The 26637-nt window shown below is 46.3% G+C and overlaps 1 protein-coding gene across 4 annotated transcripts in view; it reads left to right on the top strand.

The window, feature by feature from the left end:
* JOSD2 (Josephin domain containing 2) overlaps positions 1-26637 on the top strand; it is a 219702-nt gene that overhangs the window by 152797 nt on the left and 40268 nt on the right. The gene's annotated exons all lie outside the window — the stretch shown is intronic.

Below are 26637 nucleotides of genomic sequence, written 5' to 3'. Positions count from 1 at the left end.
TTCCACTTGTTTTTTGTGCCCTTTTGCCTTCTGTTCCACTCGTTTTTCCCTTGTTTTTGTGCCTTTCTGTCCTCTGTTCCACTCGTTTTTTTAGCCCTTCTGCCTTCTGTTCCACTTGTTTTCCCTCGTTTCTTGTGCCTTTCTGCCCTCTGTTCCACTCGTTTTGTGTGCCTTTCTGCCCTGTTCCACTCGTTTTTTGTGCCTTTCTGCCCTCTGTGCCACTTGTTTTTCCCTCTTTTTTTTGTGCCCTTCTGCCCTCTGTGCCACTCGTTTTTCCCTCGTTTTTTTGTGCCCTTCTGCCCTCTGTGCCACTTGTTTTTCCCTTGGTTTTTTGTGCCCTTCTGCCCTCTGTTCCACTCGTTACTCCCTCATTTTTTGTGCCCTTCTGCCCTCTGTTCCACTCGTATTTTGTGCCTTTCTGCCCTGTTCCACTCGTTTTTTGTGCCCTTCTGCCCTCTGTTCCACTCGTTGTTTGTGCCCTTCTGCCCTCTGTTCCACTCGTTTTTTCCTTCTTTTTGTGCCCCTTTTGCCTTCTGTTGCACTCGTTTCCCTGCGGCCCCGCCCCCCTGACTCCCCACTGCCCATCCGCTGCCCCCGCCTCCTGATTGTATTGTTATGGTCTCGCCGCCCCTGCGCCAAGATTCACAGATCTTGTGTGCTGTGAGGACACATGGGCGTTTCATTTTTCTCTAAATGCGCAAATACACAACAAGGCCCAACTCTGAAGGGGGGGTACACCCACTGTCGACGGCTTGGACCCCTGATTCTAGATCCAGAAGGCGACAGACGTGTTTGCGGCAGGCTGCGCTGTGTTAATGTACAGTTACAATATTCAGGCCCTGGCAGACACTGCTCTCAGCCAGGCCCAGCCCTCATTAATTTTTTATCGGCACCCCAGATTGGGGCTGAGAAAATCAGCATCCGCCTGATCGCAAGTGACGAAAAATATAGGCCTGTAAAGACCGAGGCCCACGTCGGTCTGTAAGGAAAACACAAAATAAATTAAAACACTGGCATCACAAATATAGCGTGCAGGTGCATTGTGGGAAGATAGCTGGTGAACGAGTTCAAGCTGGGAGTTGAAGTACCGCAACAATGAGGTAAGGGGCGTCTGCCACATCATCCTGGTGGGTGGGAAATAACCTTCTGCACCCATGGGCGTTTATTCTGTGTCTGGGCCGGGGCTTGAGTACAACAGATTCATCACTGTGTTGATTCAGAGCTGAAGGCGGCGTGGCCTCCCCTGACAACACTTCCTGTCATGGTACCTCACCTTTACCCAATCTTGATTGTACGGGGAGGGGGGCGTAGAGGGGGCACATTCGGAGTGCTTTGAGGGGTGGGTATGCATTTTCTGCAGTTCTGACCACAGGACTCGTCTGTCCCTGGGGCTGCCTAGGATGCCCCAGAGACCTCAGACAAATGCTCTCTATGCCAGGGGCGGGGCGGAAGGCGGAACTACAGACCTCCCCCGTGCTAGTCCTTAACGCCGTGCGAGTGGGCTCGGACGCTCCTGAGGTGCTAATCACTTACCGCTCCGTGAGGGGTGGTTGGCCTCCGGGGGCCCCTCCAGCACCAATCGCAACTCACAAGAAGCCGCCTTACGAAGGAGAGCGACTCGCGGGCCCCTTAAACTCTAATCAGTTTCCGCCCTCGCGAGGGAGGGCGGCCCCCAGAGGCCCTCTCCGGCTTTAAGCACTCACGACCACAGGCAATCGAGTCCTGCGGACCCCCTAGGAATGTTTCACGGACCCCTGGGGGTCCGCGGACCACAGTTTGGGAAACGCTGACCTAGAGGATTAACACCAGACTTTGCTTAACTGAGCTGATCTACAGGTGCTAGTGATGACGTTTTTGGGTGCGTCTCTGTGAAAGACATGCTCTGTTTACAGTTGAGAAGCTGCCAAGGGCCATACTGTGTTGGATTGGGACATATAATAGGTCTAAAAAAAGTGGTCCCATATATAAAAGAATAGTCTCATTCTGAAAAAAATTGACCCTCATTGGCAAATTGTGACAGCTCTGCAGCATTGTGTCATATCATCTTGATGGCCTTTGAGGTGTGCGGAATACAAGTTTCTGGTTTCTGCTGCCATGGTTTGTGTATTTTATATGTAACCATTCATGATGTAACCAGCCTGCTTCCCCCAAAATTAACACAGTGATCAATGTCCAGGACTCCACCGCAGCGTACTCCATGGGTGCCACCTGCTGACTGTGCAGTAACAGATCTGGTTGAATGCTGCAAAAACTGTCCCATGAAACAACAAAAAAATGACCCACAAGACAAAAGCAATGGCCCATACACTGGTCTATATTGGGGGCCAATTTGGCAGTGCCAGATTGTTGGCATCCCAGTCTGATGCTGAGGCTGTATCATGAATAGTTGACTGGCTCAACGCAGAGCCGTGATCTTGACTTTTTGCATTTGAGGTGTCTAAAGGTGAGAAATAAAGCCTGCAGACCAGTCCTGAATGTCTACAAATGAATAAAGCTGGACCAGTTTAAATGTGGTCATAACAGATACAGTGCTTACCTGATTTAGAGTTGCAGTGTTATCTTTTTGTTACAGAGAACAAACACTGAATTATACCTTGGGCATTCAACGCCATTTAACCTGGGATCAAGGGTGGGTTGATGGAAGAAGTACCAGATAATGATTTGCAATAAATATGTTTCTTTGATTAAATATGTAAAAATCAAGCATTGAGTAATTACGTAGTATATGTGAGCACAAGGTTAGATTTTATAAATGTAGACTGACCAATTGTGGTGATATGTTATTACTGTTACATTTTCTCTCTAATATGTATTTTCTCATTTGTAATTAGTGGCTGTGAATATTCTCTAACATTTTTTGTATGGCATTCCCTGTTTAAAAAAAAAAAGAGAGAAAAAGTCACTTATCTGTCATGGCATCAGGAGGTGAGAATTAGATTAGATTACATTTTTAGGTCTCGCTGAGTCGGCGCATGCGCTGCACTGCGAGACATTTAGTAGGTGAGTTTTCAAAGTGCTACTGGCTGGCCTAGCGCTTGCGTTCACATGAGCATGCACACGTGCAGCCGCCATCTGTTTTTCACGGGTCATTAGCACCACTCCGCCCCACATCGCGCAGCCGCCATCTGCCTTTCTTACCTCTTCAGAGCGCTTCTCACTAACGCTCCAGTTTTTACTTGCACCGTTCTCAGTGGCTAACAATACTCCAACCTATAACTTATTTCGACAACACATACGGTTTTGTGACAAAAATGTGTTCTGGTCCACTTCTGTTCACGGAGGGCGTTCACTTGCTGTGGCTGATGGGGCTGAGGGCGCTGATGAATTTCTAATGATGCCGGCTGCAAAAGGGCGTTATTCGGATGCCCCCATACGCTGCTTCCACGCTTCTCCCTCACAAAGGAGACTTATGTAGGTCACGCTGGTGAAAGGCCAGGACACTTTGCATCCTGCAATGTTGATCATCACTCAGAAGTGCTGCACAGTTCACGGGCAAAAGACGTGTGTGTCCACCTAACACTAATTTTGCGGAAATATTTATTCGTATCAATAAACATAAGAGGAGTATCACCTGGAAGAGCTCAAGGAGCGTTCTGGGTGGGACGATCGGATGAGAAGCAAGTCCTTCTTGGATTATAATAAACCCCTCACTCACCAACCTGGTTGGTGACATGCTTCATCATCGGGGTCCACCCTGAAAGCCGAATGCCGTCAGGGTGTGCTACGACACCTGAATTACAGTGGAGCAGGTTATTGTGTGTGAAAGGTGCAGAAAAAGGGTTAAAAATTGTCCTGGTATGACTATAGTGAATAAAGTTTATTTCTAGACTACTGGACAATATTAAAATGTTTGGGCGATACAGTTACAGTTTGTTATGACCATGTGTATCTATGTGTTGAAGGTCTACATGTTTCAACCCGCAAACGGAACTTGCCGTGTTTTCTTCAGGACCAAGGAAAATGGGTGGTCAGAGTACACTAACGCTCTGCCAGTCCTAAGTTCCTTTTGAACTACTGGCAAAATATGCAGTAGAACAATCTCTCAAAAAAATTTTGGTGAGAGAAAAATAAAAGACCTGCGAAAGAAGAATGGAACGATAGTTACAAGCCTGTAACGTCGTGCAGTGCTGTCTCTCATGTGTCTTTTTTTATTGTGCCAAACCCATTCAGATCTCACAGCGAGCTCAATGTGCACAAAGGTGAAACATATTACCCATGGCGTGAGTGGGCACGAATCATGCCGGCCCACCTGTCAGGTAGTGGGGTGCAGAGTGATCAATATAATATTATTGCCTCGTGCGTTCCACAAATGGTAGGTGCGTGACTCAACTACATTCACCTATCAGACATTATGTGTGCATCTGTCTGGAAATACAGTGCACGGTGAAAGAAAATATCTTGGTAGACTGTCACACTCAGCCTTAATAGGTGTGTGACTCAACCGGATCCATTTGCACACCTATCAATAAGTGGTGTGCATAGTGGTTGGTATATCGTTATACATATAGGTCTCATGCACTCAATCAATTCAATTGTGCGTGACTCAGTAGTACTCACTTGCAATATAGTGAGCGAATAACGACGTGAAAATAGATATCCTTATTGGTCATCACTAACAGACAAGACTCACAAACATAAAAACACACTGAAAGAGACCTGAAGGTGGTCCAACTCACTCTAGTTTTTAGGGTCTCTAGGCTTCACGGGGTGGGGTGGGAGAGGGCCTCTGGTAGGGACATATTCTGTATATTGACAAAATAAGGGGAGGAAAAAAGGTTCGTGAGATGCCCTTGTGGCGCCTTCGCACTGAACAAATGACACGAGGGACAGCGTCATTCCTAATTTTAGAAGTAAAGTACTTACAGTATGCCAGGAAGGAACGTAGCTGAATACCTACATGCCTCTCATGTAGCCGCCCCGCGCTGATACAGCGGGCGCCGAGGCTATTTCAATGGAGGTACAGCGTTTCCGGGTTGGGCGGGGTCACGTTACTGAGAGAGGGCGTGGGCCGTACTACGGAACGTGTCCGGGGCCAAAAATGGTGGTTGCTAAGTGACTGGTCAGACAGAGATGCCCACTAGTCTAGGTTCGAATCCCGGGGCCGGAGGGAAAGATTTCTTTTAGGAGGCCTTCGGGAATTGTAAAAAACTTTAATTGTTGAATGCAACAGAAAGTAAAAACTGGCCTATTGCCTACGGACAAGGAGGCTGGGAAACTCGAGTGAAGTGACAGTTAGGGTGGACCCCGATGATGAAGCATGTCACCAACCAGGTTGGTGAGTGAGGGGTTTATTATAATCCAAGAAGGACTTGCTTCTCATCCGATCGTCCCACCCAGAACGCTCCTTGAGCTCTTCCAGGTGATACTCCTCTTATGTTTATTGATAGTTATTTCAGGGGACTAGGAGTACTCCCCGTTCACACTTGCTGTGAACAGACTCCCTTACTCTCTCTTGTGTTTATTTATATCCTGGCAGCGCACAGCTGCGAGAGCAGTCCTTCGTCATCCTTGACTATACTCACATAACTTACTCACACACTTTTTTCACAATGGGAGAAAACCAAGGCCTTACATATTCCACTGAGGAAATTGATGCCATCCTAGGCGAAATATCTGGCTTCGCCGATGCAAACATATCACAGACCATCTCACAGACAAGTGACTGGGATAAATTGTCTGAAATGAAGAGGAACAGAATAAGGACTATACTGCACGGAACTATCCTAAAGGAATACGTGACGAACAACATGGCCCCCAAGGGGCTTTTGGTCACTAATGCACCGCGCATCTTTCTCGATGATGCCACCTTCAGGAAAGACTGGGCATTAATTGCATGGCATTGCACACATGACTGGATCATGCTGATCCTGAAGACCGCCTTGAGATTATCCGAAGCAATACTAATTGAAATCCAAAAAACGGAGACTCATATAAAAACAAGCATAACCGGGTACAAGAAAAAACTTGAAGAAATTAATAAAGAAATAAACGAATACAGAGAGAATCTGACGCAGCAGAAGGTGACAAAGTTTCAAAAAGATCTAAAACGCTTCTCCTTCGTCAAGACTTACCCATACTCTGATCCAGATTTTGTGAGCCAAGCTAAGACAACACCCGACTCGGATGCTTCTAGCAACTCATCAAATAACAGCAGTGGATCAAGTACTAACAGTGCAAAACAAAAACCCAGGGGCGGCTATAGAACCCAAAACCAATGGCCGCAATTCGATCCAGCCATGTTTCAAGGCCACTATAACCAACCGCCACCTCACTTCCCAATGTATGGATGGCAACCACCTTTCCAACCGCACTTCCAACCACCACCTTATCAACAAAACCCATTTCGGCCCCCTTTTTTAGCCAGGGGCAGGCGGGGAAAGGGAAGAAGAAGACAACAAAACCAAGTACACTGGGAAGAGGAAGACCCAGTGAGCGGACAAACCAGGAGCAAAGCAGGGACAAGCAACACGAGACCCTAGTAACTAACCTCTCGACCAGACCTTTGTCAAAAATTGAAGAAAGTGTTCTTAACAAAGGCTTAGGTTTTGTCCCCACAGCACGTTTAGATAAATTCCAACTACACTGTGAACTTGCCGGTTTCTTTAGAAAATTAAGACTAAAGGCCTTTTTTGAAAAACAAGGAAACCCAGAAGGACCTGAAATACCTAATGAGAGTGGACTGAGAACAAAATCCTCATTTACCCCGCCAACCCACACTGTCCCCGTTGAGCTGATCACCTTTGAACAAGCAATTTATAACGATGTTGAAAGAATGGAAGCTACATCACAGTTCAGAAATATGAGTAATGCTGAGCTTACAGCAATATCGAATCTGCGGACATGTGATAATATCATCATAAAACCCGCCGATAAAGGCGGTGGCCTAGTGGTAATGAACATTGACACCTACCGGGAGGAATGTATATGTCTACTGAGTGACACAAAGAATTATCAGAGTCTGGCCGCAGACCCTACAGATGAATTGAAATCAGAAATCCTGCAACTGGTTGAAAGTGCTGAGGCTTCTGGGAGAATATCCAAACAGGAAGCGGATTACCTCTGCACTACTGACAGTAGAATACCTTATTTCTACATACTGCCGAAGATGCATAAAGGTAGATTACCACTACCTGGACGTCCGATTGTGTCAGGCATTGGTTCCTTACTCGAGCCATTGTCCAGATTCTGTGACTTTTTTCTAAAGACTATTGTCCAGAACACATCGACTTACCTACAGGACACCAAAAGCCTGCTAAATCTACTGCAGGACATAACTGTTAATGAGAATACACTTCTGCTGAGCTTCGACATAGAAAGCCTATACACAAGTATACCACAGGACGACACAATAACAGTCCTGGAGGATACATTGAATAACACCACCTGGTCATTCACCACACCCAGAGTATTCATTCTGGAATGTGCAAAATTAGCATTAAAACGGAACTTCTTTGAGTTCGAGGGTGCCCTCTACCTACAAGTGGGAGGGACATCCATGGGAAGTGTTTTTGCTCCCAGCGTGGCAGGGCTATATGTCTACAACTTTGAACGGAAATTAATCCTAGACCCCCAAAACCCATTTGCAGAAAATATAAAATTTTGGCGACGCTATATTGACGACGTCCTCGCAATATGGGAAGGTCCTGCAGAGAAGCTCCAAGAGTTTATCACCTGGATAAACACTTGTGACCAAAATCTCAAGTTTACCCACTGCTTTGATAACCATGAACTAGTATTCCTGGATGTCGTAATCACCAAGGAAAATGATCATCTGGAAACTCGAACACACTATAAACCCACTGCGAAGAACAATCTATTAAGATTTGAGAGCTTCCATCCTCGCCCACTCAGGGAAAACCTCCCGTATGGGCAATTCTTAAGATTACGCCGCAACTGTAGCAAATTATCAGAATACAAGGAACAAGCTTCCGACCTTACTAATAAATTAGTAATTCGCGGATATCCCACCAGGATCATCAACAAATGCCAAAAGCGTGCCAGGAATCAACCAAGAGAGGCCTTACTGGAAAAGAAACCCACTACGGAGGAAAGCATACCTTTGACCTGTGTCACTACATACAATGCCGTCTCAAATCAAGTCACAAGAAGCATTAACAAACATTGGTCAATCCTAAACACGGGCAATCTGCACTGGGAGAAACCACTATTCTCTTTCAAAAAACAGCACAGTCTGAAAGATAGCCTGGTAAACACCAGACCTAGAGCAGCAAAAAAAGCGGATGCCATTACGACTATTCCTGAGACATGGGGTATGCCAAAAGTAACTGGACACTATCGTTGCGGCAACTGTAGCGTCTGTCACCTCACAAGAAACACCAAGACACTTGATCTTGAACCAGGAAAAGTGTGGAAACAGGTGTCCCACACGAACTGTAACAGTTGCAATGTGGTCTACCTGATCGAATGTACCTGCAAAAAACGATATATCGGAATGACCACTAGGAAAATAAAACAGCGAATCAGCGAGCATCGCAGCACCATCAGGTGCAAGAGAAATGCAACCAAGTTGACCGATCACTTCATTGAAAAAAACCATACACCCAATGATATGGTATGGACAATTATTGAACAAGTGACATCAGGACCCAATGTACAAAAACTACTGTACGAGAAGGAACAGAGATAGGTCTACAGACTGTCCACCCATGTTGTAGGGTTGAACGATAATATCCCATGGGCCACAGTCCTCTGATCACTGTACTCAATAATTTGCCAATTCAGTCCTTATGCTAAATGCAATTATGATTACCAAATAGAAGTACATTGACCTCTACATCTAAGAAAAATTTGGTATGTCATCTCCATGTGCTAGGCACCTAACGACTGTCGCCTCTTGCAAGACTCTTGTGCCTAACTGTCACTTCACTCGAGTTTCCCAGCCTCCTTGTCCGTAGGCAATAGGCCAGTTTTTACTTTCTGTTGCATTCAACAATTAAAGTTTTTTACAATTCCCGAAGGCCTCCTAAAAGAAATCTTTCCCTCCGGCCCCGGGATTCGAACCTAGACTAGTGGGCATCTCTGTCTGACCAGTCACTTAGCAACCACCATTTTTGGCCCCGGACACGTTCCGTAGTACGGCCCACGCCCTCTCTCAGTAACGTGACCCCGCCCAACCCGGAAACGCTGTACCTCCATTGAAATAGCCTCGGCGCCCGCTGTATCAGCGCGGGGCGGCTACATGAGAGGCATGTAGGTATTCAGCTACGTTCCTTCCTGGCATACTGTAAGTACTTTACTTCTAAAATTAGGAATGACGCTGTCCCTCGTGTCATTTGTTCAGCGCGAAGGCGCCACAAGGGCATCTCACGAACCTTTTTTCCTCCCCTTATTTTGTCAATATACAGAATATGTCCCTACCAGAGGCCCTCTCCCACCCCACCCCGTGAAGCCTAGAGACCCTAAAAACTAGAGTGAGTTGGACCACCTTCAGGTCTCTTTCAGTGTGTTTTTATGTTTGTGAGTCTTGTCTGTTAGTAATGACCAATAAGGATATCTGTTTTCACGTCGTTATTCGCTCACTATATTGCAAGTGAGTACTACTGAGTCACGCACAATTGAATTGATTGAGTGCATGAGACCTATATGTATAACGATATACCAACCACTATGCACACCACTTATTGATAGGTGTGCAAATGGATCCGGTTGAGTCACGCACCTATTAAGGCTGAGTGTGACAGTCTACCAAGATATTTTCTTTCACCGTGCACTGTATTTCCAGACAGATGCACACATAATGTCTGATAGGTGAATGTAGTTGAGTCACGCACCTACCATTTGTGGAACGCACGAGGCAATAATATTATATTGATCACTCTGCACCCCACTACCTGACAGGTGGGCCGGCATGATTCGTGCCCACTCACGCAATGGGTAATATGTTTCACCTTTGTGCACATTGAGCTCGCTGTGAGATCTGAATGGGTTTGGCACAATAAAAAAGAAGACACATGAGAGACAGCACTGCACGACGTTACAGGCTTGTAACTATTGTTCCATTCTTCTTTCGCAGGTCTTTTATTTTTCTCTCACCAAAAATTTTTTTGAGAGATTGTTCTACTGCATATTTTGCCAGTAGTTCAAAAGGAACTTAGGACTGGCAGAGCGTTAGTGTACTCTGACCACCCATTTTCCTTGGTCCTGAAGAAAACCCGGCAAGTTCCGTTTGCGGGTTGAAACATGTAGACCTTCAACACATAGATACACATGGTCATAACAAACTGTAACTGTATCGCCCACACATTTTAATATTGTCCAGTAGTCTAGAAATAAACTTTATTCACTATAGTCATACCAGGACAATTTTTAACCCTTTTTCTGCACCTTTCACACACAATAACCTGCTCCACTGTAATTCAGGTGTCGTAGCACACCCTGACGGCATTCGGCTTTCAGGGTGGACCCCGATGATGAAGCATGTCACCAACCAGGTTGGTGAGTGAGGGGTTTATTATAATCCAAGAAGGACTTGCTTCTCATCCGATCGTCCCACCCAGAACGCTCCTTGAGCTCTTCCAGGTGATACTCCTCTTATGTTTATTGATAGTTATTTCAGGGGACTAGGAGTACTCCCCGTTCACACTTGCTGTGAACAGACTCCCTTACTCTCTCTTGTGTTTATTTATAGAAATATTTATTCGACCACGATTGCTCATTTAAAGGAGACTCACTGTTTTACTCCTACTCCTGTATTTCCGTCTTGTAATTAATTTGTATTTCTCTTCCAGGGGATCCTCATCAATAGTCATAAGCATTAGAATATTCCCGCCCATGCGCGGGACCCCGGAAACAATATATTATATGTGCCCCACATATATATAGACATATATATATAAATATATATATATATAAAAATAAGCAATTGCAGCCAAATAAAACAACAGAGCTGTAATATGCTGTGAAGAATTTCCACCATACAGTGTATTTTGCATTAGAAACATGAGAAACAACACCAATGCTTGTTTAGAAACTGTTTTAATGCTTAAAAAACAGAAGAAATTCTCATAATACACTGTAAACATATACAGCTCCCAGGCTGCATTGCAAATCCCCAGTCTAAAAAGACTGAAAAGCGAACCTGTAGCTGAATGCACTAAAACTGACGCTGTGCCTTTAAGGCACCTCTGCCCCTAGCTTCCCATCATGCCTCAGGGGTTACAGTTAGGTCAGTTGTTCTTTCCGGCTCCTTCAGGAAGGACCCTGGATACTCAGCTCCACATTTTTCTGCCTTTTTCAGTCAGAAAATCTTCAAAAGAACAATTTTTTGATTTACTTTGACTTTTCACATCAGAGTCAAGTAAATAACTGCTTAGCAGTCAATTTTTTGTGAGGTTTTCCTGTCAGGATGTCCTCATTATTTGATGATTGCCCTTCTTGTGGCCACAAGAAGGCAAAAACGGACTCTCATGAGGTCTGTATTTTATGCTTGCCAGAGGATCATGATCCTAAAGACTGTTCCCATTGTAAAAATCTGTCTGACAGAACTCTTAAAGACAGAGAGAGGAACAGGCTCTATGGTCTGGCCCAGAGATCCATGAGATGAAGATCTACAGAGAGGAAGAGTTCAAAGAGACCCAGAACTCCCTCCAAAGGCAAGTCAGAGCGTCCATCAACCTCAGCACCGGGCTCGGCGCTGAAAAAACGACATCTGATGGACAGTTCGAGAGAAAAAGCTCCGTCGACGTCGAGATCGGCGTCGATGAGGAAATCGTCGTCGAAAAGAAGTTCGCCGACGTCGAAGAAAGCTCCGCCGTCGTCAACTAGGCGACGATCGGCGTCGAGAGAAGCCACGAGATCGCCGTCGACGAGGAGATCGACGTCAAGACATAAGTCAACTCCGCCACCGTCAACCAGGCGACGGTCGGCGTCGAGAGACAGATCACACTCGCCGTCGTCTCGACGTCGACAGGCTTCGAAGAGTGTGACACCTCCGCCGACGTCTCCACGGAGGCGCTCGGCGTCGAGGAGCAAGAGCCCCCTCGGACGAGCGTCGTCGAGGAAGGGATCATCGAAGGCACGTCGGCGCTCGACGTCGAGGATGTCCGATCCTCCGCCGTCGCCACATGCCAGGTCGACATCAAGGGCATCGTCGACGACAGGTCATTGTCGATTGCCATCTCCGTCGCCGACAGACCAACGTCGGTCGACGTCGAGAGCTCCGTCGATGGCAGGGCAACGCCGTTCGACGTCGAGACCTTCGTCGACGGCAGGGCAACGCCGTTCGACGTCGAGACCTTCGTCGGCGGCAGGGCAACGCCGTTCGACGTCGAGGGAGAAGACTCCGCCGTCGGCTCATCATCGCCGATCGACGTCGAGGGACCACAGGTCAACGTCGAAGCATTCAACGCCGAAGGTTATCACTCCGTCGACGCCGCAGAGGCGTTCGACGTCGAGGGAAAGGCTTTTGAGACGTCCTCCAACACCGGTGAGACGGAGATCTCCTTCGGTGCCTTCGACAGTCCTAGTGACACAATCTGCTTCGCTCCATTCCTCCTCAAGTGCCTCGGGGTCAACGGGGTCATCTTCTAGGAGTAGGAGTCCGGTACAAAAGAGTCCCCAGCGGGGGTACACTTCACATATAAGACTCTCGCCTAGATGGTATGCTCCTTTGAGTAATTGGAAGGATTCTAAGGCACCAGAGAGACTTCAAAGGTACTTGAGTCCAGTCCACAGGTCCCCTCTTCAGCAAGCAGAAGAGGCAGATGGACAGAGTCCTGCCATTCACCGATCACGCTCACGAGAGAGAGGAGCGGACAGGTCGCATGACCCTAGGGTCTCCCGATCGCCAAGGAGGGAGCAACCCAAATCTCGAACACCGAGAAAGGAGGTACGGACTGAGAGATCGAGATCTCCAGTACATCAGAGGGTATCACGTTCTCCTCGAAGGGAGGAACGACCTAGGAGATCACCGGTGAGGAAGGAGCATTTTCACCACAGGAGAAGAAGAACTCCATCATCCTCCTCTCCATCTTCACCTAGATCTTCTAAAGGGGATTACTCTCCAACGCTGGCAGACAGCCCTCGCTCAAGAGCTTCCCCTCTTGACGACGTCAACACGTATCTGGACGTCTTACAAAGGGGTGCTCACAAGCTGAATATAGAGATGACAACTCCAGAGGTGTCCACTACTGTGATTTTTGAGACCCTTCATCACAAATCATATACACGGCCGTTGCTCCCATTAGTTCCAGGAATAATGGACCCAATCAAAGAGGTTTTCCTCACGCCAGCAACGATCAGGGCAGTACCGGTACGTATCCAGAAAAAATATAGGCTGGCCGACTCAGATCCTATCTTTGTTAAAGGTGAGCCTGCGGCGGACTCAGTTATTGTAGCCTCAGCTAAGAAGAATCACACAGTCGCTCCTTCTTCGTCAGTTCCTCCTGACAAAGACAGCAAGACGCAAGATTCTTGGGGACGCAAGGTATGCAGCACAGCAGCTTCATCCCTGAAAGTCTCTAGTGCATCAGCCCTTCTGGGAAGGTACGATAGAGCCCTATGGGACTCCATGGAACGATTCAAAGGGAAATTGCCCAAGGAGGACCAGAAGGACTTTGAGGAGACAGTGACGGAGGGCTGTTTGGTGGCAAACCAAATGATTAGTTCATCAGCAGATAACGCCCTTCTAGCTGGACATAACTACTCACATGGGATATGTGCGAGGAGATCCTCTTGGCTGCGTTTAACTGGGCTCAAACCAGATGCCCAGCAGCGCATCCTCAATCTACCTTTTTCCGGATCTTCGCTCTTCGGGGAGCATGCCGATCAGGAAATGGCCCGTATGAAGACTGAGTTAGACACAGTAAAGGCAGTAGGTCTGGAAAAACAGAAAGCACCATTCAAACGACGCTTCAAGACCAACAAGAACCGGGGAGGCCAACAGAGGGTTCAAACCCCTCAATGGTCTCAAAACAAGCCACAAGGAAAGCCACAATACAGAGGAGGAAGGTCGAGCAGAGGCAGAGGCGGACATCATCAGTCCTCTACCACACCTAGAGGAGGCAAGGCCTGAGCAGTGGCTTCCTCTGACACCGTTACCCACTCCAGTGGGAGGAAGTGCTGCACAACATCTGGCAGAGTGGGTCAGCATCACGAAAGATCGGTGGGTGCTGAATATACTGCGCAATGGATATGCGCTACGTTTCAGGAAGAAACCACAACCGGCTCCTCCAAAAAAGTCTCGCTCGTACCAACTAGAGCTCCCCAAAAGGGAAGTGAGCGTCCTCTTAAAGAAAAACGCAATCGAAGAGGTACCCCTATCCCAAAGGGGGAAAGGAGTGTACTCAAGATATTTCCTTGTCCCCAAAAAAGACCAAGAAGGCAAATTCAGACCGATTTTGGATCTTCGACTCCTCAACAAAGTGGTGGTCAAAGAGAAGTTTCGCATGTTGGCACTCCACCAAATATGTCCTCATCTACAAATCGGAGATTGGATGTGTTCGGTGGATTTACAAGACGCGTACTTCCACATTCCTATTACACCAGGTCATCGACAGTACTTGAGGTTCCTGGTAGGGTCCAAGCATTACCAGTTCAAAGTGCTTCCTTTCGGACTCAAATCCGCACCAAGGGTCTTCACCAAGTGCATGGCAGTGGTAGCGGCGTGTCTACACAAAAAAGGTCTCTTTGTGTACCCATATCTAGACGACTGGCTCCTCAAGAGTCCGTCGCCTCGTCAAGCCACCAAAGACTGTCACCTGTGTCTCCAACAGCTACACAGGCTCGGCCTCCATGTGAACTCAGAAAAATCGATCCTGCAGCCCACGCAAACTATCCACTATCTGGGAGCAGTTCTAGACACAAAGTTAGGAAGAGCGTTTCCTTCGCAAGAGAGACTATCTTCCATGGGACAAAAATGCAAAAAGTTACTTCAGGTTCCTCGTCCAAAGGTGCGAGACGTAGCGTCTCTATTGGGCTCCATGGCGTCCTGCATCTTCCTAATACCGAACGCCAGGTTGAGGATGCGGCCTCTACAAGAGTCTGTGGAGGATCAGTGGGACCAAGCGACTGGAGATTGGGAGGATCGAATCATCCTGTCTCAAGCAGCACGGACCTCAATACAGTGGTGGACTCGCCCTCGGAATGTCCTGCAGGGAGTCCCTTTTCAGCAACCTCTTCCTTCGCTGTCTGTGGTAACGGACGCATCTCTAGAAGGCTGGGGTGCTCACATGGGTCATCTTCAGATTCAGGGTCGCTGGTCGACCAACCTTCAGACATACCACATCAACATGCTGGAGCTTCGAGCAGTTCATCTGGCGCTCAAAGCGTTCTTTCCAGCAATAACAACGGACAAAGTCCTGGTTCAGACGGACAACACTACAACTATGTTCTATCTGAACAAGCAGGGAGGAACTCGATCTCGCCCTCTGTCTCTGGAGGCCCAGACAATCTGGCACTGGCTTCTGGCTCGGGGACTGTCGGTGGTGGCAGTGCACCTTACAGGCGAGCTAAACACAAAAGCAGACGCACTCAGCAGGCACTTCGAAGATCAGCCAGACTGGGTGCTAAACGACGAAGTGGTCGAAGAACTCTTCCTTTGCTGGGGTCGTCCAGACATAGACTTATTTGCGGACGACGAAAACGCCAAATGCCACGCCTTCGCGTCCAGGTTCCACCGGCCAGGGACGCAAGGGAACGCTCTCCTGCTGGAGTGGACAGGAAGGTTTGCTTATGCTTTTCCCCCTCTGGCACTGATTCCGAAGGTGGTGGCCAAGCTCATCAGATCGAGCATGGACATGATCCTAATTGCTCCGGATTGGCCGCGACAATGGTGGTATCCAGATCTGTTACATCTGTCGCTGTGTCCACACGGACGTCTGCCGTGCAGGCCAGACCTGCTGAGCAAGATGGACGGGAGGATCCTGCATCCCAACCTCCCGTCGCTGAACCTGACTGCATGGCTCCTGAGGTCTTGCAATATGGACACTTAAATCTGCCTCCGGAATGTATGAATATTTTAAGAGAGGCAAAGAGACCATCCACAAGGACGTCTTATGCGTTCAAGTGGAAAAGATTTTTCATTTGGTGTAAGGACCATGGCTTTGATCCCACCAAAGGGCAAGAAGAGGTAGTCCTGCCATACCTCCTATACTTAGCGACATCAGGGTTGAAATACGCTTCTATTAGGGTTCATTTATCCGCCATAGTAGCGTACAGAAAATCACCTATACAAACATCGTTTTTTCAGGTCCCGGTGGTGAAGGATTTCCTTCAGGGATTAAAGAAGGTCTATCCCCCTGTGAGAAATCCTTCTCCTCCCTGGGAGTTGAACCTGGTTCTCTCCAGACTGATGTCTACACCGTTTGAGCCTATACACAAGGCCTCCTTGCAGCATCTCACTTGGAAGGCGGCCTTCTTGGTGGCAATAACCTCTACGCGCAGGGTTAGCGAGATACAAGCACTCTGCACCAAGGAACCTTACACTGTGTTTCACCACAACAGAGTGGTAATGAGGGCTCACCCATCTTTCCTTCCAAAGGTGGTATCGGATTTTTATATAAATCAAACGATTACCCTTCCTTCGTTCTTTCCTAACCCATCGACCCCAGCTGAGAGGTCGTTGCACTCGTTAGATCTTAAACGGGTGGTAAAGTTTTACCTAGAAAGAACGAAGGACACCAGAAAGACAGACCAACTCTTTGTCAATTATGGGGCAATGAGGACCGGGTTTGCAGCAGTCAAAAGATCCATCTCCAGATGGATTGTCTCTTGTATCAAACTAGCATACCAGCTGGCTGGCAAACCTTTGTTGCATTCACCCAAAGCTCATTCCACTAGAGGGAAAGCAGCCACAATAGCTTTTTTGCATGACATTCCTATGTCAGAAATATGCAAGGCTGCGACATGGAAATCAGTCCATACCTTTACAAGGCATTATTGCCTAGAGTCTGATTCCAGAGCGGATTCTCAAGTAGGGCAAGCCTCCTTGAGAAACCTTTTTGGGTAGAATAAGGCCTATTCTTGGGCCTACGGATATGAATGTTATCTGTTGATTCCTTTGCCCGCAGGGATGAGGTGAGGCTCGCTACTCTATTCTAATGCTTATGACTATTGATGAGGATCCCCTGGAAGAGAAGGATTAGTTACTTACCTGTAATCCTAGTTCTCTTCCAGGGGTATCCTCATCAAAGTCATAAGCAACCCTCCCGCCTCCCCGGGCAAAGGACTTTGTTTATTACATAGGAGATGTTTTTTAACCTGTTATTACCATGGTTTGGTTTTCAGTCTCCGAAAAGAACAACTGACCTAACTGTAACCCCTGAGGCATGATGGGAAGCTAGGGGCAGAGGTGCCTTAAAGGCACAGCGTCAGTTTTAGTGCATTCAGCTACAGGTTAGCTTTTCAGTCTTTTTAGACTGGGGATTTGCAATGCAGCCTGGGAGCTGTATATGTTTACAGTGTATTATGAGAATTTCTACTGTTTTTTAAGCATTAAAACAGTTTCTAAACAAGCATTGGTGTTGTTTCTCATGTTTCTAATGCAAAATACACTGTATGGTGGAAATTCTTCACAGCATATTACAGCTCTGTTGTTTTATTTGGCTGCAATTGCTTATTTTTATATATATATTTATATATATATGTCTATATATATGTGGGGCACATATAATATATTGTTTCCGGGGTCCCGCGCATGGGCGGGAATATTCTAATGCTTATGACTTTGATGAGGATACCCCTGGAAGAGAACTAGGATTACAGGTAAGTAACTAATCCTTCTTCCTCACCCCACAGCTTGCTCGAATTCTGGTCACTCCGCCATTATCACCCCTATGTTGAAAAGAAACTGAGGTCTTGGTAGGCCATCTAGTGTACTATTGAGGTTGGTGTTTAATGGAGCAGTGGTTTCTCGTGCACTGCAGTGCCATGCGTGCACATTGCTTAAAAACTCCTATTGTAGGTCTTCCCTCACTTGCCCTACTGCGAGGGTACTTCATTGGGTGGAAAGAAAGGTGTTTGTAGGACTGTCTTCCAAGAAGGATCTCCGTTAGTAATTAGCAGGTTTAAATTAATTACTCTTTAAGCATTACAACTATCTGTTTCAGTAAACTCGTTATTGGTTAATAACGCTGTTTGTTTTATGGTCATAAAGACAAATCTACATTTCCTTATTTCCCCTGTACGGTTTATTCGAGAAAATGTTTGTAGAATAAGTGAAGCATTTGCCCCTTCTGGGTAGACAGTCAGTGCTTTGTAAATACAGTTTAGACTGGCATTGCAGAAAATAGACCTACATCTGGGATTAAATTGAAGTTCATGCCCTGGCGCGGTTTAATGTTTGTCTGTGTTTCCTACGCATCAGCGTCCTTTTGAGTTTGGCCAGATTTAATTTCCCGTGAAGCCAGTCTGGGTTTTGTAGGCTGAAGGCCAACGCAGTGGCCAACATTTCTTTCACCCAGTATCTCCCATGTATTCATTGCATTAACTGAGAGAGAACATATCTTATATGCAAACAAAATTGGTGGGTTTACGAAAATTTGCAGCACCTAAAGTACCTAGTCTAGTGTTTTAATTGTATGAAAGCCAGTGAGGCAGCTCTGATCATCTTATCATGAAAAGCATTAGCATTTAGTATATTGTTTATTATCCATGGCAGTGTTTTAAAATTACAGCTACTTTGGATTTGATAAGAGTTTAAAGGTAATCACTCCACCCTGCGTGCACCAAGAATGCTTGCTATACTTCACTTAGAAAGTTGATGATTACCTAAAACTTGATTGCAAAGTGCCTCTTTTTAGGTTGAATTGACTTTAACGAATCCACCTTAATTATTGAATTGCAATAGATAATATAAACAAAAATTGGCTAAGCCAGTAGGCATCAAAAAGACCCTGTGCAACATGACAAAAAACGTTAAAAAATAAATAAATAAAAGTGCAGTGACTCAACCACTTTATTTTGTAGGCATGCACGCTTTTTCACATGGGCGCCTGCAAAATAAGGCAAATACTCTTATTTATTTTTTGCTAATCAGAAATGGATTAGTAAATAAAAAAGAAAACTAAGTCATGCTAACGTCCTTTGCCCACCCACCCCATCAAATAAAAATTAAATGAGAAAATTCAGTGGGTTGGAGGGGGCACCAGCAAGCAGCCGGCGGGTGGGAGGTTGCAGCAACAGGTAGCCAGCGCTGGGAGGCAAAAGCAGTTCAAGTGCATGGAGCATATTGGGTAACTAAGATACGCCAGGGAGACGCACAAGTGAGAGGCAGCCACATGGAGCGTGGCAGAAAGGAGATGAGAAGTTTACATGAACACAGCTGTAAAACACATGCACTCTCAAGAACCGCTAAACCAAAACAAAAATAAGCATTTGCAATGCAAGAGGTCTCGCATTTGTGAGAGTTGAAGCTATTGGCATTGTAAATGACAATGCCTTTTATTGGTTTTAACCCCTTCCACGCTCATGACGAGCTGGGCTCGTCATGGCGTAGCCTCCTCGCACGCTCATGACGAGCCCAGCTCGTCACGTAAAGTGCGATTACGAAAAATCCAGCGTACGGGCGGAATTCCGCCCGCACGCATGCGGTTAAAAACCAACACAGAAGTAAAAGGCGTTGGCATTTACAATGCCAATAGCTCAAACTCCTGCAAATGCGAGCCCTATTGCATTGCAAATGCTTTTTAGGTCTTGCCTACACCATGCGCATGCACTGCATAGGAGACCTTTAGCCGTCGTACAGCTCTTTTTCAAAGCACATACTCGTGCTTGTGGTGGCATAGACCTTGCGGGAGCGCGCAGGGGTGCACCACAAGCATGAGTATGTGCTTTGAAAAAGAGCACAATGCGCACGCACATACGCACGCACCACTCCCGGGCGATCACTTTCGCTGCTGCAAAAGCGGCCAATGCTTGGTTTTTTTACGTCATGATTGGACCTCCGCAAATAATTAATTGTATGGCGCGTGCCCAGTAGAAAAAAATCCTTGTCTAGCCCCTACAATTTGAGTAGATTTAGACCACAAAACCAAATTAAAAAACAAAACTAATAACTTCTCTGAATTATTCTGCTTTGGCTTATTAATTTATTAGCAGTGTACTAATGTTTTTGTGTCAACGTTGACAAAAAGTAAACCCAATGTTTCCACAAACCAGTTTCGAACGGTTTATTTCACATTCGAATAACCCAGTATTGAAATGTAGGCAGGCTAACATTTTTGAGCTCGAAACCGCAGCCCCGCCTTCCCCCAGGTGTTAAAAACTTGAACCCGGGACATGGACCTTGGTACAAAGTGGTCGTAGTTGCTTTCTGCCTGGCACAACAATCTGACCCGTTAACATTAGTTGTAAATAACTTCTGGCGTGTTTTTAAGAAATGCAGTTAAAGTAAATAAGGTTTCTCATATCAAATCATGTGGAAAAGTAAAGGGCAAAAGAGGGCTTTCTAAGCTCAGGAGTATAGCACTGCACCGTGATGTACAGGCTCTGTCACACGGATATGTGCTTTATTCAATAACTTGAGGTTTTGGTTTAGGCAAGGTTTAAAAATAAACCCTTCCCCGGACTTTGCCTAGGCCTTCTCGCATTACAGCAGAGCTCACTTGGATGCTGATCTAGGAATTCACTGGCGTCTGACATGGCTATAAAATCGGTGGGCCATAGGCGTGTGCCCTGATTGTAGTTGGTGCAGTGTAGATGGACATGTAGTTTAGTTGAACTTTGGAAGAAAGCTGCCCTTTTATGAGATTTTTGGAGCGAACCGGTATTTCCTCTACCATGTATCGATTATTTCCGTTCTCTGTTGAGCTTTTAACAGATCCCTAATGGACATACAGTTATCAATGGGTCCTTCTTTCTGATTACAGCAGAGCGAACCAAGATCTGTTTTTGAACTCTGGTAGGAAAAGACTGGCCTCATTGCTGCTCACCAATGTGTGTAGATTATCTTAAAATAAATGCCAGTGAGACTGAGGTCCGAGAAGCTAGAGACCGAGCTCTGCTATCGACTGTACCTTTCTCCATGTTTACCTACTTAACTTGCGAGATTTTGCCGCTCACCCCACCTTACCCTGCATACAGTAACGCTCATCTGCAAATTTCTGGCTAGGTTCTTTGTCTTGTCTCGCCTACCTCAGCATCATAAGTGAAAATGTGAGTGTTCTTGTGACAGACACCAGTTAAAGTAAATTGCATATCCACATGCCTGTCTGCCCTGATGGTGACACCCTCTTTTCTCCAGTATTAGGGGTGTCTTTCATAGATTCACATGCCTGAATCATTCCCCGTCGTCGGAGTGGGAGTCCCACGGTATATAAAAAAGCAATAACATGCTATAATAACATTGGAAAAAACAGATATTCCCAACCAGGAAGTAAAGTTGCCCAAGCTACAGTAGAAAAAACTTCCACACTCATGACTAACCTAGTCATTTTGTATAGTCCAAACTACAGCCAATCAGGCGACAGCACTCACCAGAATGTTCTCCCCGGAGGCCCAGGCTGTCAGATTTTCTACCGCACGCCGTGTGAAGGGAGTCTCCCTGAGCTCTGCTCAGTTCTTCTCTATTTTCCTCCTGGAATCTAGTGTTTTTTCAAGATGTCTTCCAAGAAATCTTTATTCAGACTTTGTGAATCTTGTGGGAAGCTCCGGCTTTTTAAAGAAGATCCCCACAAGAAGTGCATTTATTGCCTTTATCCTGAACATCAAGTAAAGGACTGCAAGATCTGTAGAACCGTCCCTCAGAAGATCCTCAGAGACACAGAGGGCCGCCTGCTTTTGTGGCTACAAAAGCTGAAGGATTCGGATTATCCTGCGTCTGAGGTAGGCAGTATTGCTTCTGGTTCTACTTCAGCCTCTAGGAAGAGAGCTGCTTCTGAGGTGTTAACTTCTCCTGGGGCTAAAGTTGCTAAAAAACAACTTCCATCTAAGGGGTCTGAGAGGCCTTCCTCTTCCAAGACTACTCCCCCGGTTAAGGATAAAGGTGGCCCATCTACGCCCCCGAAGAGATCCACCAAGAAGTTACCTCAGACATCTGAGAAGATTTTACCTCAGATTCCGCCCCTGTCGTCGTCGACTCCTTCGTCGACGAAGATCTCCGTCGACGCTACATCTACGTCAACGGTAACTTTTTCATCTCCAAAGCCACAGATGATTATGTCGACGGCGTCTTCTTTGCCTACAATGGTCTATGTCACAGTTAGACCACTTTCGTCGACGGCCATCGTCGACGCCTCGTCGACGGCTGCTCTGAAGAAAATTCCGTCGACGACATCATCGTCGACGCTGGCTCTACCGCCGACGAAGAAACTACCGTTGACGGGCTCGTCGACGAGTTCCACTCCGTCGACGAAGTCAATTCCGTCGCCGAAGTCAATTCCGTCGCCGAAGTCAATTCCGTCGCCGAAGTCAATTCCGTCGCCGAAGTCAATTCCGTCGCCGAAGTCAAATCCGTCGCCAAAGTCAAATCCGTCGACGAAGTCCATAGTGTCAACGAAGTCCATGCCGAAGCCGGCATTGTCGACGAAAACAACAACGTCGACGGCCCCATCACTGTCGACGACGATAACTGCACAGTCGACGACTAGTTCGTCGTCATCTAAAGCCAAATCCAGTGCCACGAGTTCTTTAGTGGACCCATCGTCGACGCCGCAACTATCTTCTTGTACTACCTTGCAAGTGTGGTCACCGTCTACGGTTTTTCAAACACAAAAACCGTCTTTACTTCAGAGGCGTAGTTCTACATTGGCATTATCACCTTTGCATATTTCACCTCAAAAGGTACCCCTGCAGCTCCCAGACAAACTTCTTGACTCTGACGACAGTGAGGAAGATTCTGTACTTGGGGAAGCCTTTGGTACGGCTACAAGTCCTTCCGAACTAAATATTAAGCTTCAGGAAGATGACCTAGAGGAACAACAGTCATCTGAGCGGATGACGTCACCTGTAGCAAGTGTCCCTGCCACACAAGTGCCGATTGCATTGCTCACCAACCTCCAATGCATGCTTGACGATTATTACAGGCGGTTTCCGCCATCTGAATCTACAGGCTCTCAGCCTCCTACTCCGGCGGTGGAAGCGCCTTTACCTGACTTAAGACCTCCAAGGTCTCTTCCACCGGCGCCGTCTAATCAGCCAGAGGGTCAACAGTCTTCTGATGAAGAAGAACAAAGAGAAGAAGGAGAGGTTGATTACATGTCGGAGTGGGATGAATATCAGGTGCAAACTCATTCTCCGTCACCTCCGGCTGCTTCGGACTCACCACCAGTAGACGTTGGTGGTTTTCACCTTTTAATGGAACGGGCTACTAAGCGATTTCATATAGATATGGAACATACGGAACAGGAATGTTTCCTTTATGATTTTAAGGATCAGCCAAGAAGACAAGTCAAATCTATACCTATTGTTGACTTTATATGGCAGGAAGGTATTAAGGTGATGTCTACTCCAGCTTCCATACCCCCGGTCCTGCCACGGATTGACAAGAAATATAAGGCACCGGCGAAGTCACCTGCGTGCCTTATAGGACAACCAAAACTGGATTCAGTTATTGTTCAAGCTGCTCAGAAGAGGTCTCGGAACCCCTCATCTCCAATTGCAGCCCCACCGGACAGAGATGGTAGGCGCCTTGACGCCATTGGAAAACGTGTTTCAACGATGGCAGTTACCACGGTCCGGGCTGCTAATTCATTGGCCATCTTGGGCAGATATGACCGGCAGATGTGGTCGGACATTGCGCCATACATAGACCAGCTTCCGGAGCCCGCTAGATCTGAAGCGCAAAAGATCTTACAGGAAGGAGAAAAAATCTTGTCTGAGATTATCGATTCGGCGGTGGACGTTGCCTCCACTGGTTTCAGGCAATTAGCAGGTTCTGCTGTTTTACGTAGACAGGGGTGGCTACGATCTACGTCATTCCGTCAGGAAATTCAAACGAGGGTATTGGATATGCCTTATGACGGAGATTTTCTGTTTGGCCCGCAAGTAGAAGAAGCATTGCAAACAATTAAAAAGGATACAGAAACAGCTAAATCCTTGGGCACCCTCCAATTTTGTAAACCGCACTTTCGAGGAGCGAGAGGACGCGGATTGTCCTCTAACAGAGGTGGATACACACAGCAATCCTCCTACAGATAGGGAAATCAGCGCTACCAAACACAGCGCTATCAATCTTACGGCCAACGAAGAAATAATTATTCCCAGAACAGGGGGAAACCGGCCTACCGCGGAAAAGATAAACGTCAATGAGACTTGTCACCTGCCACCGCTACTGCCCCACTCTCAGGAAAAAGTTGGAGGACAAATATCAAAATTTTACTTAAAATGGTCACCGATTACATCGGACAAATGGGTCCTGGACATTGTGGCCAAGGGCCATGCCCTAGAATTCGAACAATTTCCTCCGAATGTTCCTCCAAAGGGCCCACCTCCAGCTCACTTGAAAGAGCTTTTTGCCCAGATAAATCTGATGCTAAAGAAGGGAGCAATCGAGTAAGTGCCTCAAAAGATGAGAGGAACAGGATTCTACTCCAGATTTTTCCTCATAAAGAAGAAATCCGGAGAATGGCGTCCGATTCTGGATCTCCGTGCCCTAAACAAATATCTGAAGAAACTAACATTCAGAATGAGGTATCGGGTTCTGTCAGGCCTACATACTCTGCAAAAACACTCAAACACCATAGACGGAAATTGGCACGAAAACTGAAAATGCAAAGAGACAAGTTTATTAGGACCCCATGGGGTGGTGGTACACTCCTACAGCACCCTTCGGTAATGCAAGAAGTATCACACCGAACATCGGTGCGCGACCTCTTTTATACAGTTTAAAGGTAATAAAAAGATAGGCGGTACACATTTGAACAGTTTTAGGTACATATAAGGACATTTTTGGCGCACAGCCAGCATGTGGGAGGAGCTTAATACCACTGGTCAGTTAGAGGAACATTCCTAAAGAATGACCACTCTCTTAGTCCGGAAATCGTGTGTGCGCATGCGAGAAACTGACCATCGCTAAAAATAGCCTGTTGCTGGGCAAAGGGAAGGTTCATTGGCATGAAGGAAGGACAAAAGGACACTCTACCACGAGGCCGCATGTTCGTACAAAATGGAAGCCACAAAACACAAAATGGCCCCCGTACTTAAGTCAAGTTAAATGAAAAAGGTTGTGTAGCTGAGCTAAACGCTAACTCAGGTGCTGCCAAATTACGACAGACGGCCCTTTTAGCGTTTAGCTAAAGCTACCTCTTAATGGAAATAATCCGGATGTTCATCCTCGACATCCACATCATGATCAGCCTCACTTCAATATTACTCATTTGTACATTTTTAGCAATAGCTCGTTTGGATGGGATACAGGCTGTAATACATACAGTACATAAAGTAGGACCACATTGAATACATAGGCAACAACAAAAAAATATCCCAATAATCACACATAGAACCGTTAACAGTTTCCAACCCCATGTACTGAGCAGAGTCCAAAACCAACCTGAAAAAGTCCAGGTACCATTATCAGTGTGAATTTCAGAGGCAATTTTGTGCATTTTAGAAATAGCATCATACACAGAAGGCGAATTATCAGGGACATAAACACAACAACTACTTCCGATGATACGACATGCACCCCCACGATCAGCTAATACTACATCCAGAACCATTCGGTTCTGAAGCGTAACAATTCTAGTAATCTGGAGCTCTTCAGTTATATTCCCTAAAGCAGAAACAGTTTCATTAGCAACTGCCTCCACAACACGTGTTAACCGCCTAATTTTCCTGCTATTTAGAGCAGCGCCCACAAAAGAAAATAACCCTAAATTAAAATCCACATATTGTTGTAGGGAGGTGTCGGTTTGATCAACCCCATCAATGTCCAATGTCCTCTTAACCCTATTCAAAATAAAATCATGATATAATATAAAATCATTATGATACATAGGTGGGGCAATAAACACAGGGGATAATACAAAGGATATGTAACATGTGCCTAACCATCCAAGAGGAAGACGATGATAGCCTTTATTACCACAGATAAAATAAGTGTTTCGTGAGGCCACAAATGAAATACCGTTGGGAGTATCAAAAGCAAGAGTGATATTGCACTCACTTCTCCCCACCGGAATGATCCCCTTATTCCTAATACAGAGATCTGCTTTCGTATCAATGACAGTAATAACATGTAAACTGGACATATTTGTAAGTCTCTGATTAGTAAAGATGCGAGGTGCAGATACATTGTCCGGTCGATATTCCTCCCACTCAAACTTAGTTCCTTCTGCTTGTGGATAGCCATCTCGATCATTATAGCAGACTTTGTTCAGTCGGAAAAGTAGTCCACCTTTTGTTGGCCATCTCAAAGTAAAGAGAAGAGTATACCAAGCATTGCATGACCCATTATGAGAGAAAGGAAGAGGAATAAGTGGGGTTCCTCCCTTCTTCTGATGCCCGGGTAACATCCCACATACCCAACAGTTGGACGTGTTGGTCATATTGTGCGTGTGATGCAATATCTGAATGAAACTATTATTCAAATAGGTCTGCCTATGTCTTTCTTCGTGATAGGGCAAAGTAAAATGAAAATGGTCAGATGGAATTGGAGTGGTAGGCAGTAAATAGTCCCGTGCAGGAAATAGTCTTTCTGTAGTCCAAGCTATTACTGCTATCACCACTATTGTCGCAACAAAA

Source organism: Lissotriton helveticus, chromosome 12, assembly GCF_964261635.1.
Source record: "Lissotriton helveticus chromosome 12, aLisHel1.1, whole genome shotgun sequence".
In the NCBI taxonomy this organism is placed as follows: Eukaryota; Metazoa; Chordata; class Amphibia; order Caudata; family Salamandridae; genus Lissotriton; species Lissotriton helveticus.
The sequence above is the reverse complement of the archived record's forward strand: the minus strand, read 5'-3'. Positions and strand labels throughout refer to the sequence as shown.